General features: G+C 50.1%; 1 long non-coding RNA gene across 1 annotated transcript; it reads right to left on the reverse strand.

Annotated features, from left to right (window-relative positions):
* Nucleotides 1-503: 503 nt before the first annotated feature.
* Nucleotides 504-6,797, reverse strand: LOC140390463 (uncharacterized). Its single transcript, XR_011934645.1, has 2 exons — nt 6,648-6,797; nt 504-636 (listed from the first exon to the last, which is right to left on the reverse strand). It is a non-coding gene; the product is annotated as an uncharacterized lncRNA (long non-coding RNA).
* Between the last annotated feature and the right edge of the window lie 5,794 nt (nt 6,798-12,591).

Consider the following 12,591-nt stretch of genomic DNA (forward strand, 5'->3'; position numbering starts at 1 on the left):
TGACCTGCTGAGTATTTCCAGCATCTTTGTTTTTAATTTCAGTTTTCCAGCTCCCACAGTATTTGACTTTTCTTCCTGTGTTATGGAATTGTCTGGGAGGATCCGGCCACAACAAGAAATCCATTGCATCATCTCCCCAGACCTGCTAGGCAGAGAAACATTCCAGAAACGTGTGGGAAACTGCCTGGGCTCGTCTGGTCAGTGTCAGTTGTAGTTCAGTGGCAGCGCCCTTATCGCTGAGTGAGAAGAGAGTGGGATCGATCCCAATCCACACTTCAGCACATAACCGGAATTGGAGGGATCTCGCTGATCTCAAATCAGCTCCATGACCCCAGGAGCGAGGAAAGAAACTTTGTTCTTTGCTTCCTTGCAGACAAAACCGAATCTCACATTTCCCTCCCCTCGAAAGATTTCCTCTGTGTGACAGGATGTATTTCCCTAAACCAAACCTGTGACACTGTCATCCTTCCTTTTGGTGAAAATGTATCAGTCAACCACAGACATCAGATTGATGGAGACATTCTGGCCTCACATCTCTAACATATTTAATAGCAGAAAATAAAACAAACACTTCAATCTGTTACTTTATAATGTTGCTCAGTTATTTTTGGAAAACGTGCCGTTGGATGTACTCTCCTGAAATAAACAAAAACACAAATGTTAACACACAGTAAACTGATGGCCGTCTACAAATAGAGTAAGAAATCCTCGACTTTCTAGCCTGAAAGAAGACGAGTCAATAGTAAAATGTTCAGCAAATTGCTGATCTCAGCTGCCAAGAAGCTGAAGGGAAAGTTTTGGTTCTTGGACAGGAGTGGATGTGAATTAATGGAAAGAAGCGATTGGAAAGCGAATTAGAAAAGGTGAGTGAATAAAACAGGAATAATCGAGTAAAGGTTCAGTGAAGTGGACGGGCTGGTGCTCAATATTGAGGGCGAATCACTGGAGAACTGTGACAGGGATTTTTACCGACAGGCACAGGGTCAGCAAGAAACAGGAATAAGTGCTGGGGAAAACCAAACACAGAAAATAATAGAGGATGTACTGACACCAGGAAGAACACTTGTAAAGACAGTGAGACGGGCACAACAATGTGAAACTACAGGAACAGGAGGAGGCCATTCAGCCCCCTGAGCCTGTCCCATAATTCTATTAAATGAAGAGACCCTATCATGGAGGGGATAGTTCAGAACCCAGAGAACGTGGTTAGGATAAAGATGGAGTTGGGAAGGTGCAGGAAGATTCTGCCTGTGGGTAGTGATGAGTGTGGGAATGATGATGGAGTTAGTTACCTGAAGACAGGTCTGTGCACATTGAAGATAAATGACAAAAGGTACTAGAGGAGCCGGAAGGAGTAAATGACAAAGTAAGAAAAGGTGAAGATTATTCAGGAAATGAGAGCCAGACCTCACAGGAGTGAAATTAGGAAATATTTCAAGTTAAAGAGGGTGGTCGAAGTCTGCAACTCCCTTCCCCAGATGGCAACTGATGCTGGATCGAATTGAGTTTCAAATCTGAGACAGAGAGATGTTTGTCAAGCAAAGGTTAATGGGAAAGGCGAGTATCTGGAGTTCGATCGTAGCTCAGTGAGTGTCTCACTGAAAGACAGAACAGGTTTGAGGGTTAAATACCTCCCGCTGCTGTTCTTATGTTCTTTCAGGAGAAATTTGTATTTTGATGCCCTTTTGAGTTGTTTGTAGGAATATTTAGTGAATGTTTCAGAAATGAAACTAATCTCAGAAGTTTATGATCAAAATTATAAAGAATAAGAATAACATTTCAGCTCAGTGGCAAATAATCAGAACAGTAAACACTGAACTAATAAATAACAATAATGATAAAAATAAAACCTTGTTCATCAAGATACTGGAGTCACATCATTTTTGACAGACAGGATGACCAGTGAAGACAGTCTGTCCTCTCCCACAGTCGATCACTGGTGAATTTTATAAGCTACAACTTCAAGAAGCTCCGTTAACAGCTCACCGCTGATGTGAACACGGTTAACAGGGTCCCGAGTGTTCTCCTTGTGTCGACATTGCTGTTGGCATCACAACTGCACATCTAAATACTTTGTAAATGTTATTGGTCTCTGCCTCCACCATGTTTTCAAGCAGTGAGTTCCAGACTCGCAACAGCCTCTGGGTGGAAAGGTTTTCCTCACATCCCCTCTGAACCTTCTGCCAATTACCTTAAAGCTATGCCCCCTGGTCACTGATCCCTCAACGAAGGGAAAAGGTGCTTCCTGTCCACTCCACCCATCCCCTTCAGAATTTTATACATCTCAATTACGTTCCCCCTCAGTCCCCTCCATTCCAAGGAAAACAACCCCAGTCTATGCAATCTCTCTTCATAGCTAAAACTCTCCAGCCCAGGCAACAGGCTGGGAAATCTCCTCTGCACCCTTTCCAGTGCGATCATGTTCCTTCTGCAATGTGGACTTGAGAACTGCACACAATACTCTAACTGTGGCCTAATCAATGTTTTATACAGTTCCAGCATAGCCTCCCTGCCTATTAAACTCTAAAATTCGCCCGATAAGACATATGCCTTCTTAACCACTGTATCCGCCTGCCCTCCTACCTTAAGAAACCGGTGTACATGCACACCAAGGGCCCTCTGATCCTCAGTACTTCCCAGGGTCCTGCCATTTATCCTGTATTCCATTGCCTTGTTTGCCCTGCCCAAGTGCATCACCTCACACTTATCCGGACTGAACTCCATTTGCCACTGATCAGCCCATCTGACCAGTCCACTATATCCTCCAGTAATCTAAGGCTATCCTTCTCACTAATTACTGCCCCACTAATTTCCGTAATATCCGCAAACTTATTGATCAACCCTCCTACATTCAAGTCTAAATCTATATGCAAACCACAAACAGCAACGGCCTCAACACTGATCCCTTCGGACCCTACTGGACACAGGATTCCAGTCAGGAAAATACTCCTCGCCCATCATCCTCTGCTTCCTGCCACTCAGCCAATTCTGGATTCAATTTGCAAAATTTCCTTGGATCCCATGGGTTCTTACACAATAAATGGAAGAACTCTTGCGAGTACTGACAGGCAGAGAGATCTAGGCGTGCATGTCCAGCGATCACTGGAAGTGGCAAGGCACGTGGATAAAGTGGTGAAGAAGTCATACGGCATGCCGGACTTCGTCGGTCGTGGTTTCAATATAAAAATTGGCAAGTCATGTTGCAGCTGTACAGGACCTTAGTTAGGCCTCATTTGGAATATTGTGTACAATTCTGGTCGCCACACTACCAGAAGGATGTGGATGCTTTGGAGAGGGTACAGAAGCGGTTTACTAGGACGTTGCCTGGTATGGAGGGCATTAGCTATGAGGAGAGGTTAGATGAACTTGGTCTGCTCTCACTGGAATGACGGGGGTTGAGAGGCGACCTGATAGATGTCTACAAGATTATGAGTGGCATGGTCAGAGTGGATAGTCAGATGCTCTTTTCTAGGGTAGGAGAGTCAAGTACTCGGGGACATAGGTTTTAAAGTGTGTGGGGAAAAGTTTAGATCAGATGTCCGAGGCAAGCTTCTTTTACACAGAGGGTGGTTAATACGTGGAATGCGCTGCCTGGGGAGGTGGTGGGAGCAGGTACGATAGCAGCATTTTAGGGACATCTAGACAAATATATGAAAGGGTGGGAATGGAAGGATACGGACTCCCTAAGTGCAGACGGTTTTAGTTTAGGCAGGTACCATGGTCGGCGCAGGCTTGGAGGGCAGAAGGGCCTGTTCCTGTGCTGTATTGTTCTTCGTTCTTACCTTCATTATCAGTCTCTCATCTGGAATCTTATCAAAGTCCTTGCTGAAGTCCAAGTAGATTACATCAGATGTATTGCCCTCTTTGAAAAATTCAATGAAGTTGGTCAGACATGACCTGCCCTTAACAAAACCATGCTGACTTTCTTGATTAATTCCTACCTCTCCAAATACAGATTCATTCTGTCTCTCAGAATTACCTCCAGTATGATAGACTGGCTGGTCTGTAGTTTCCTGGTTTATCCATTCCTCCCTTGTTGAATAATGGTACCACATTGACTATCCTCCAGTCCTCTGGCACCTCTCCTGTTGCCAGAGCGGAATTGAAAATTATTGCCAGCGCCCCTATTTCCTCTCTTGCCTCATTCAAAAGTCTGGGAAACATTTCATCTGGCTCTGGAGATTTGACAATTTCTAAGTCTGCCAGACCACTCAGAATCGATGTTAACTTCTTTGATTTTAATCACATTTGTTCTTCCTGATTTCTGTACCCACACGTCACTTTCACGAGCAAACACGGACTCAAAGTTTTCATTTAGAACCCTACCTATGTCCTCCCGCTCCACATACAAATTACCACTCAGGTCCTTAATTCTTTCCCTAGTTACCCTTTTACCCTTAAATGGACTTGTAAAGCAACTCAGGATTTTCCTTTTGTTTTACCTGCCACTGTCCTTTCATATTCTCTCACCTATCAAGATCCTTTTTGCACATTCTGTACACCTTGAGGGCGTCTGCTGTTCTGAGCTCTCGCTATCGGTCATAAGCCTCCCTATTTATTTTTGCCCAAGGCCGCTCCAAATACAGATTAATTCTATATCCCTTGAGATCCAGGGTTTACCCTTTTTCTTTGTTGGAACATGTTGGCCCTGCACTCTCCCTATTTCCTTCTTGAAGGTGTCCCACTGTTCAGTCACAGATTAATATAAACGTGTCCAGTCCAAGTCCACTCTGAACAAATCATTTCTGATCCTAGTAAAGTCAGCCTGCCCCCAGTTTAGAACTTGGATTTCAAAATAATTTCTTAACTGCTCTTTCAAACGTGTCCCTGCAGCTTCAATCACTTACTTACATGGACACCAAGGTCCCTCTGTTCCTAAACTTCCTTTACAGTTTCTCCCTGTAGTTTAGACTGTCTATCTATATTCGTGGGTTTCCTCCGGGTGCTCCGGTTTCCTCCCACAGTCCAAAGATGTGCAGGTCAGGTGGATTGGCTGTGCTAAATTGCCCTTAAGTGTCCAAAAAAAGGACAGGTGGGAAAGGGTGGAGGTGTGGGGATAGCATGGAGATATGGCCTTAGGTAGGGTGCTCTTTCCAAGGGCCGGTGCAGGCTCGGTGGGCCGAATGGCCACCTTCTGCACTGTAAATTCTATGATGACTCGATGATGATTCTATGATGATTCTATGATGATTCTTAACAAAATGATTTACTTCACACTTCTCTGAATTGAACTTAATTTGTCACTTGTCTGCCCAATCAAATATATCAATGTTCCTTTTGAAGTTCAAGACTATCCTCATCACAGTCGGCAATGCTTCAAATCTTTATGTTATCTCTAAATTATGAAAATAAGCCCTGGACACTAGTGTCTCAGTCATTCACATATATATCAGAAAGAGCAAGGGTCTCAACACAGACCCCTGGAGATCTCCACTAAAAACCTTCCTCCAAACTTAAAAAAGCCATTGATCACAACTCTCTGCTTTCACTGTCATCGAGGAATATTTGAGCTTTAATCGGAGTGAAGAGATTTCCCCTTCCACGCTATGGGACACACTGAAGCTAATCGTTAGAGGGTAAGGCACAGGGAGGCGGAGGTTGGCAGACACCACCTTAGAGGTGGACCGCCAACACTCAATCAGACACCAGAATTGCTGGCAAGGAGGAAGAAGGGAGTTTGGGCTTCTATGCACAGAGAGGGCGGTGCACTGGCTGCAACATTCACGCTGGGGGCAGGGGGAAGGGGTTGCTCTTTATGAACACCATGTGTTACCTTTAAGTCCATTACAGGGCACTTGACAGCAAGGCACTGAATCACTATTAGGAGTGGGGATCATGGCTAAATGTTCCCATTCTCAAACTAGGGATACTGAGGCTAACTGTCGTACATCAGCTCAGGAAAAATCAAATTTGGGTTTTCTGAGTTGCAATCAGTCTGTTTCATGTCACAGACATTGAGCCTTTAGTGGAGGTGGAACAAGAAACAACAGAAAATAATTTTAATCCACTTTCTCAGGCTAATTCTGTCCATTGTATTTCTTCATTTCTTTTAAAGGAGAATTTTGCCTCAAACCCCATGAGTGTAAACGACACTGAATTCTTCTTGTCATAATGTACACACAGGTATATGATGGTGCACAGACAGGCAGTGATTGACACACAGGATGACCAGTGAACACACAGAACACAGCAGCCAATCACCAGACAGGACACGACTACTATAAATCCAGAGGGCACTAGTTTTCCCACTCTCTCGGGACCCAGCCTCTGAGACAGTCAGAGCCCTTGAGCAGCAACTAGAACACACACCATGTGGTAGTAAGATAGTCTGGTCAGGTTAGCCTCAGGTCTCCAGTCAAGTCAGCATAGTGTCAACCCACAGTTTAAGTATGTATGATAGTTAAGAGTTAAATAAAATCGAGTTGCATTTCTTCAAGTGTTGGAAGCCTGTCTCTCTCACTGCTGCAGTAAACGCAGTCCTCGCAGACCCAGCTTACCCAACACATCAGTTCTGACACAATATTCTGTTCAGTTCAGGGCAGTGAAAATTCCTAAAGAATGTGTTCTTTAAGATTCAGGTCTTGTGAGAAAGACATTCCCCCTTCCCCTTCCCCACACACCCTCAATGAAAAGGAAGCCCCTCTTACCTGGGCCTGTTACCGGGTGGACAATGCCTCCTTCTCCCATTGACGGCTCCCAATTTGATCTCCCAGTAACCGCTCTTGCTGGGTGGGGCCTTCAGGCTGTGGTGAGGTCTGACTTTCACTGACCTCACACTGACCTCTGCTGAGAGCAACAGGACGTCATCACTCTGAGTGACAGGGGCTCCGACCAATTCATTTCCCCATCTGCCAGGATTCGCCTTCCCCGCTCTGAGTGACAGGTCGGTTAGCCAATCGGCTTCTACGTTGCCAGAAGAGCCGCCGCCCTCATTGTGAGCGGCCGAATAACTGACCAATCCACTTCCCGTACCACGCTCGGTTTCTCGGTCCCTCTTTGTGAGTGGCACTTTGACCAATCCACTTCCGCATTCTCCGGAAACCCGCCTCCCTTAGTCTGAGTGGCAGGACGAGCGACGAATCCACTTCAACAATCCGCATTAACCCACCTCACTTGCTCAGTGTCTGGAATATCAACCAATCAGCTTTCCTAGTGACCGGAAACCACCTCCCTCACTCTGAGTGACAGGCGCTCTGCCCAATCCGCTTGTCCATCTTCAGGAATCCCGCCCCCTCACTCAGTGACGACACAAACAACATGTTCAGTTTCTGCTTCTTGGATTTAATAATGAACTGTGTAAAGTTTGAGAAAAACTGTTTCTATTCTAGTGGTTCTCAGATTGTTTTGTGTTGTTTAAAGAATCATTTTACGACTTCCGGGTGCGGCTATGCAGAGCTAGGTCGCATATTCGGTAGCTCCCGCTTGGAACGGACTTTTGGGCTCTTTTGCAGGGCCCCCACGGCATTTGTTTGACATTTCCCGGTGTGGGAAGAGGACTGCAGCACTCCCCTGACGGTGTCCCCCAGGAATGTTGTGTCTTTTGGCTGCCAGGCCCGGCAGAAGGAGTGGAAGATTTGGCTGCATCAGGATAAACAGGGCCCAGCATGCAAGTGGGGGAAGGGCAAGCTTAAAGCTGCAAACTGACCTGAGGACCTTTATCAAAAGTGAATTCTAACAGCAGAGGGAACAACTGTGAAAAGATCTCACTAGGGCCACTGAAGAAGCGGGGACGAGGCTTCCGGTGGCGGCCATGGAAGAGTAGGTCACGCATTCGGCAATTCCCGTCTGGAATGGACACTTAGACCTTTTTCAGGAGTTTCCACAGACATTTTGGGGCAGATTGGTGAAGAGAACACTGCCAAAAGGATTCCCTCTCGAGACTTTTGGGCTCTTTTCAGGGCCCCCAAGGGCACTTTTTCGACGTTTCCCGGTGTGGGAAGGAGTTACTAATAGTTCCCCGTCAGTATATGGCTTTAACTAGGAGCGGGGTGACAAAAAAGGTGGTGGTGGACCAGAAGAAGGGAGGGAAGAAGGACAAAATGGCGGCGGGCGGAGACCAGGCAGCGTGGAGGCAGTGGGCGGAGGAGCAACAGGAGGGTATCCAGCGCTGCCTCAGAGAGATTAAAACGGACCTGCTAGAGCCGATGAAGGCTTCTATTGATAAGCTGCTGGAGACACAGACGGCCCAGGGGGTGGCGATCCGAGAGGCTCAACAAAAGATCTCTGACAATGAGGACGAGATCTTAGCCCTGGCGGTAAAGGTGGAGGTGCACGAGGCGCTCCACAAGAAATGGCAGGAGCGGTTCGAGGAGATGGAGAATCGGTCGAGGCGGAAGAATCTGCGGATTCTGGGCCTCCCGGAGGGGCTGGAGGGGTCGGACGTGGGGGCCTATGTGGTCACCATGTTAAACCCGCTGATGGGAGCGGGGTCCTTCCAGGGGCCCCTGGAGCTGGAAGGGGCCCATAGAGTGTTGGCGAGGAGGCCCATGGCTAACGAGCCTCCGCGGGCGGTGCTGGTGCGGTTCCATCGGTTCGTCGATCGGGAGTGTGTGCTCAGGTGGGCCAAGAAGGAGAGGAGCAGCAGGTGGGAGAACGCGGAGGTTCAGATATATCAGGACTGGAGTGCGGAGGTGGCGAAGAGGAGGGCCGGGTACAATCGAGCGAAGGCGGTGCTGCACAGGAAGGGGGTGAAGTTTGGCATGTTGCAGCCGGCATGATTGTGGGTTACCTACAAGGAACGGCAGCATTATTTTGAGTCTCCGGAGGAGGCGTGGGCCTTTGTTCAGGCTGAAAAGCTGGACACAGACTGAGGGTCGGGATGGGCGATTGGGGACTGCGGATATGTTATGCCTATTTTTGGTTCGGGGGGGGGGGGGGGCCTTTGCATTGTTTTGGGTTTCTTTTTCTCTGTGTTTTTCTCTTTCGGGTTGAGGAGGGTGGATGGGGCGGGTTGTGCACTGTTTTGGTTGGTGGCGGGGCCTGGTAGGTGGAGAGCTCGGGATTATTTTCCCGCGGCGAAGACTGGGGGAGCGGGACCGGGGCGGGGAAGCGAGGATTGTTTCCCGCGCTTAGAACGGAGGGGGAGAGCCTGTGAATGGGGAGCGGGAGAGGAGGGTGTGCCACACAATGGGAGGAGTCGAAGGGGAGGCGGGAGTGGCCGGGGTCAGCAGGAGTCAGCTGACTTGCGGAAGTGCAATGGGGGGAGTAAACCAGCTAGGATGGGTCCTAGCCGGGGGGGGGGGGGGGATCGAGTTGCTGCTGCTAAGATCAAGGATGAGCTGGAGCGAGTGGGGTGGGTTGAGACGGGGTATGCCGCTGTGGGGAACGGGCCGGGTGTGGGGTGCGGGCGCGTGGCTGGCCGAGGAGGGGGCGGGTAGCCCCCTAATCCGGCTGATAACCTGGAATGTAAGGGGACTGAATGGGCCGGTCAAGCGGGCCCGCGTGTTCGCGCACCTGAAGGGGCTCAAGGCGGATGTGGTTATGCTCCAGGAGACACACCTGAAGGTGGCAGACCAGGTAAGACTGAGGACAGGGTTGGTAGGTCAGGTGTTTCACTCGGGGCTAGATGCCTAAAATCGAGGGGTGGCGATCTTGGTGGGAAAGAAGGTGTTATTCGAGGCTTTGAGTATTGTGGCAGATAATGGCGGTAGGTACATAATGGTAAGTGGTAAGTTGCAGGGAGAGAGGGTGGTACTGGTCAATGTGGATGCTCCGAACTGGGACGATGCGGGTTTTATGCGGCGTATGTTGGGTCGGATCCCAGACTTCGAAGTGGGGGGCCTGATAATGGGGGGAGACTTTAACGCGGTGTTGGATCCGGCACTGGATCACTCCAGGTCTAGGACGGGTAGGAAGCCGGTGGCGGCTAGAGTGTTGAGGGGATTTATGGACCAAATGGGAGGGGTGGACCCTTGGAGACTTGCAAGGCCGGGGGCTAGGAATTTTCATTCTTCTCACATGTCCATAAGGCTTATTCTCGAATCAACGTTTTCATTTTGAGTAGGGCGCTGATAGCGAGAGTGGAGGATACCGAGTATTCGGCAATAGCCATTTCGGACCACGCCCCGCATTGGGTGGACTTGGAGATGGGAGAGGAGAGGGACCAGCGCCCGCTGTGGCGCTTGGAGGTGGGGCTGTTGGCGGACGAGGAGGTGATTGAGCGGGTCCGAGGAAGTATAGAGAGGTACTTGGAGACCAACGACAACGGGGAGGTCCGAGTGGGGATGGTATGGGAGGCACTGAAGGCGGTGGTGAGGGAGAGCTGATCTCCATCAGGGCCCACAAGGAGCGGAGGGAGCGGGGGGAGAGGGAGAGGCTGGTGGGGGAGATGGTGAGGGTAGACAGGAGGTATGCGGAAGAACCTGAGGAAGGATTGTTGAGGAAGAGGCACAGCCTCCAGGCCAAATTCGACCTGGTGACCACCAGGAAGGCGGAGGTGCAGTTGAGGAAGGCCCAGGGGGCGGTCTACGAGTATGGGGAAAAGGCAAGCCGGATGCTGGCTCATCAGCTTCGGAAGCGGGACGCAGCTAGGGAGATCGGGGGAGTTAAGGACAGGGGAGGGAACGTGGTGCGGAGTGGGGTTGGCATCAATGGGGTCTTCAGGGACTTCTACGAGGAATTGTACCGATCCGAGCCCCCACGGGAGGAGGGAGGGATGGGCCGTTTCCTGGACCAATTGAGGTTTCCAAAGGTGGAAGAGGGACTGGTGGCGGGACTGGGGGCCCCGATTGGGCTGGAGGAGCTGATCAAAGGGATAGGAAGCATGCAGGCGGGGAAGGCAATGGTGCCGGACCGTTTCCCGGTCGAGTTCTATAAAAAATATATGGACCTGTTGGGCCCGCTGTTAGTTAGGACCTTTAATGAGGCAAGGGGGGGGGGGCTTTACCCCCGACGATGTCCCGGGCACTGAGCTCCTTGATCCTGAAGCGGGACAAGGATCCCCTGCAATGTGGGTCTTACAGACCGATTTCCTTGCTAAATGTAGATGCCAAGGTGCTGGCGAAGGTCTTAGCCACGAGGATTGAGGATTGTGTGCCGCAGATCATCCAAGAAGACCAGACGGGGTTTGTGAAGGGGAGACAGTTGAACGCGAATGTGCGGAGGCTTTTGAACGTTATCATGATGCCGGCAAGGGAGGGGGAGGCGGAGATAGAGTTGGCGATGGACGCTGAGAAAGCCTTCGATAGGGTAGAGTGGGGGTACCTGTGGGAGGTGCTGAAGAGATTCGGGTTTGGGGAGGGGTTTGTCAGGTGGGTTAGGCTGTTGTACGAGGTCCCGATTGCGAGTGTGGCCACAAATAGGAGGAGGTCCGAGTACTTTCGGTTGCACCGAGGGACGAGACAGGGGTGTCCCCTGTCCCCCCCGCTCTTCGCACTGGCGATTGAACCACTGGCTATGGCACTGAGAGAGTCGAGGAACTGGAGGGGGTTGGTGCGGGGTGGGGAGGAGCATAGGGTGTCGCTTTGTGCGGACGACCTGCTGCTGTATGTGGCGGACCCGGTGGGAGGAATGCCAGAGGTAATGAGGATGCTTAGGGAATTCGGGGACTTTTTGGGGTACAAGCTCAATATGGGGAAGAGCGAGCTGTTCGTAGTTCAGCTAGGGGACCAGGAGAGGGGGATTGGCGAGCTCCCACTAAAAAGGGCGGAGAGGAGTTTCAGATATTTGGGGGTCCAGGTGGCCAGGCGCTGGGGGGCCCTGCATAGGCTTAATTCTACAAGGCTGGTGGAGCAAATGGAGGAGGAGTTCAAGAGGTGGGACGCGTTGCCGCTGTCCCTGGCGGGTCGGGTGCAATCAAAATGACGGTGTTCCCAAGGTTTTTGTTCCTGTCCCAGCGCCTCCCCGTGTTTATCCCGAAGGCTTTTTTCAGGCGGGTTAACAGGAGTATAATGGGGTTTGTGTGGGCGTCCTGTGTGGGTACGAGTCTGGGGGCGCTGGCAACGGCACCGCTGCCACTGAGGGAGGTATACCACGAGCCCGGTGGTGGTGGCGGCCCTCAAAATGTGGTAGCGAAGACGGTGTCGAGGGTGGTAGGATCCAGGTCAAACCGGGCTGGGGGCTCGCAATATTTGGGGTGGCAGAGGAGCCGGGAGTGCAGGAGGCGAAAGAGGCCGGTATTCTGGTAGCCTGGCGAAGGATTCTCCTTCAGTGGAAGGATGCGAGGCCCCCAAGCGTGGACTCCTGGATCAGCGACATGGCAGGGTTCATTAAATTGGAGAGGGTGAAATTCGCCTTGAGAGGGTCGGTACAAGGGTTCTTTAGGCGGTGGCAACCGTTCTTAGACTTTCTGGCAGAACGCTAGACATTGGTCAATGGCAGCAGCAGCTCGGGGGGTGGGGGAGGGGGGGGCGGGTTTACTTTATTTTTGTTTATGTTATTTACACTGGAAGGGTCTGAGGGGGTGTATACTCCTGTTGTCTTAAGTCGGGGTGTTAATGTTACTTTATTATTTAGGTACGGGGGGAGGGGTTTGGGGGGTTGCTTTTTTAGATTGTGTTTTGTACTCAACCCTGTTGGGTTCTTTTTTCTTTCTCATTTTGTTCTTGATATTTTATGAAAACCTTTAATAAAAATTATTTTTTAAAAAAAGAA

This window comes from Scyliorhinus torazame, chromosome 14 (genome assembly GCF_047496885.1).
Source record: "Scyliorhinus torazame isolate Kashiwa2021f chromosome 14, sScyTor2.1, whole genome shotgun sequence".
Lineage (NCBI taxonomy): Eukaryota > Metazoa > Chordata > Chondrichthyes > Carcharhiniformes > Scyliorhinidae > Scyliorhinus > Scyliorhinus torazame.